The sequence below is a fragment of the Trachymyrmex septentrionalis genome, unplaced genomic scaffold, assembly GCF_001594115.1.
Source record: "Trachymyrmex septentrionalis isolate Tsep2-gDNA-1 unplaced genomic scaffold, Tsep1.0 scaffold20, whole genome shotgun sequence".
Lineage (NCBI taxonomy): Eukaryota > Metazoa > Arthropoda > Insecta > Hymenoptera > Formicidae > Trachymyrmex > Trachymyrmex septentrionalis.
In genome coordinates, this window is record NW_017305180.1 from 5,067,395 (window position 1) to 5,070,901 (window position 3,507).

A 3,507-nucleotide genomic window follows, 5' to 3' on the forward strand; every position below is an offset into this window, starting at 1 on the left:
TTTTGAGTAATTATTTGTTCAATTTAAAATAATTTTACATACTGATCTTTTTCTTTCATCTTTTATCTATTATTTGTATATGATTAGAATCGAATATTTTCATTTTTTATTATTAAAAATTAAGAAATACGAAAGTGCTAAAAAATGGGTAATATGCCACTATGCAGGTAATAATATGCCACAAAAAAATGCCAAGTATAATAATTATTTTGTTTTTTTATTGCAAGAACACATTATTAATGACTTTTATGAACATTTAACAAAATTGAAGGACTCTTCTTATACAAAATAAATAACAATAAATAAAGGGCAAAGTAAGAGTCAACACATTTCTTTAAAAAAGTTATACAACAATTAAAAGAATAAAATATAAATATAGAAAAGTAAAATAGAAGAACATATATAATAAAAAATAATAAAAATAAAATAAAAAATCATTAAAAACTCAGTGTTACAAGTTTCAGCTACCGGATTGAGCCCTCTTCAGACATTAAACATATCGAAAAAAACGGTAGTACAAAATAATTATTACAAATATTCACAAAGTATTCGCAGTTCGGGTGAGTCTTAAGACTTATAGAACTTAAGACTTATAGACTCGACATTATTCACATATGATTGATCAATCAAAAATATATCATATCTCTTGAAAAAGTTCTAGTTGATAAAAAAGATGAAAAAAATTCTTATGAAAAAGTAAACGCAAATAAATTAATGGAATTCTGATAAGAAATAAAAACTCACCAAAAAACATGTGTAAATTATTCAAACAAATGTGTCCATATAAGTACAATGAATAGTCCTTGAAATATATAAAAACAAGTGGAACACAGATGTGAAAAACATTGTGTATCGATTATTGTGCACGCTCGCTGATACGGACTGAGAAAAGAGACGAACCGTCAGTATTGTTTGAATAATTTACATATGTTTTTTGATGAGTTTTTATTCCTATATTTCTTATTATAGACAAAAAATTAACAAAAAAATATTGTATTTATATGCATGAAATTGTACAATATTTTCTGTAAAAATTTGTTCATTAATATAATATTAGACATTAGAACGCTAGTTAGAAAAGAACTCAGAAAAGAATTTTCCGTAATGTCAAAAAAAATGAAAGTAAAGGACAATATTGGAAAATAAAGGACAAAATTGAGTTTTGAAAAAACAAATAAATTTAAAGTTCCAATAATCAAGAAAATTTAATCCATTAAAACAAATTCAAAAATTGTATTCTCTATTTAGAATTTTGAGTTGAGCAATAAATTAATATAATATAATAAGCAAATAAACATTTAAATTTATTTATTAAGCATTTATCGATACGAATATCCTGTCACAACGAAATTATACAGAAAAACATTTGTTTATAGCGCCCTAACCTATATATTAGAGAAAATGACTATATTTTATCTTCTCAGTAAACGAGATTGTATTACAATGGATTAAAATTTTTTTAATGCGTACTTTAAATCCATGAAAATGGATTAAAGGGATTGAAATGGATTAGATCCGAGCTGACACTAGTTTAATATTTAAAAAAAAACATTCATATTTAAAGGTTACAAATTTTATTCCTAAGACACTTATAATAATTATATCTGATATTAACTACTTCAAATTGGTATTAAAAAACGTATCTTAGTGAGATTTAAACCTGGGACTTCTGGATTGGACATATAAATCTTCTACGTTACCCGCTACACCACTTCTTCAATTAGTAAATATGTTATTCATTCTCTACTTCAATTACAACCAGCTAAACCAACTAAAGTGCAGGAAATTACCCAGCAAACGAAAATGGATTGAAATGGATTGGAAATCTTTAATCCATCTGAATTTGTTTTTTAAATCCATAAAAATTTGAAGAAAATTCATTTTAAGAAAATGGGCCATTAAAAGAAAAACTTTTTTTTATTCAATTGGATTAAAAAACTACATTTTCTATTCAGAATTTTGAATTTAAGCAGTATTTACAATGCATAGAAATAGCTTATATTATTTTTAAACTCAATTGTATTGAAAAACTGCATTTCTTATTCAGAATTTTAAATTAAGCAGTATTCACAATGCACAGAAATGGCCGATATTATTTTTAAATTCAAACTGAATTGAAAAATTGGATTTCCTATTTTAAATTGAGCAGTATTCACAATGTACGCAAAATACTATAATATTATTTTTATATTAAAAAGCATAGAAATATACTCCATATCATTCCTATAAATAAAAATGCTTTAATGATTGTAAAGGAATAAATATTTGTTTTATGCAATTCTTATAAATGAATAAAAATGCATTCAGAATTGAAAAGGTTTATTTTAATCAGTATTTTAACATTTATGAATCTGTATTTCTGAAAATCTGAATCCATTTTAATCCATTTCAATCCATTCCCGTTTGCTGGGCTAACATAAATAATGGCATATTGCCCCAAGACGCCATTTCATCTTATAATGAACTTGTACAATACGGCTGTTAAAAAAATAAATCAACGATGTACTAAATATTTTCATTTTAACCTACATTAATATATTAACAAGCTAATCGAGTTAAATATTGTAAAATATTTAAATAATAACTTACATAAAGCACTATATTATGAAAGTTATAAGAAGCACATTTTCGTATGCCATTACCGTTATATTTACCTCAAAACAATACTGTTGCCAGAAAATTCTTGATACTTATGCAACACGTTAAGCACACGATTGTAAATAATTTTGTGGTACTAACGTAAACGCTGCTAATCGGTATTATTATGTTAAACACCCCTGGAGAATATGCCACTCGTTGTGTAGAGTAACTGGCGTATTATCCGCAGTTACCCTACTAACTGTAAGAGCATCTGGTCAAATACCGGTCTCTTTTCTATTCCTAAACAAAGTTTGGCATCTAGAGAACAAGTTTTATGCGTTACCGGCCTCAATTCATGCGCATCCTTTAACTAGCATATAAAAGCCTGATCTACATAAGATGCAGAACGCGCGTCGCAAGTCGCAAAATTAGAAATTAACTTAACGTACTTTAATTATAATATGGTTGTAGGACGCAGAAAGCAGAACGCAGAGAGTTGGGTAAACTTCAACTTTCGCGTCCTGCATCTTGCGTATTGTGGTCTGCGAACAATTACAATCTAAAATACATTTTACTTGCAACCTGCGATCAGCGTTCTATGTCTTATGTAGATCGGGCTTATAACTTTAAAATTCACCTCTGGGTCACAAATGACCTAACGTGTGTATAGGGTGTACACTTTTTCTAATTAAAAAATTTTTATTTTTTTTTCTTTATTTTTAACTAATTCTTATATTGCAGAATAAATTATTAAAGTTTTAGTATATTCTTATATTTCGTGAATTATTAAAAAAAAAATTTAACCCTAAATAACATATTAGTACCTTAATGAACATGTTTGGTGCCCTTGTTCTAAATGTTGTCAGTAATATTATATATTATATTGTCTGTAATGTTAAAGACCATTTTCTTAATAAATTATAAGTT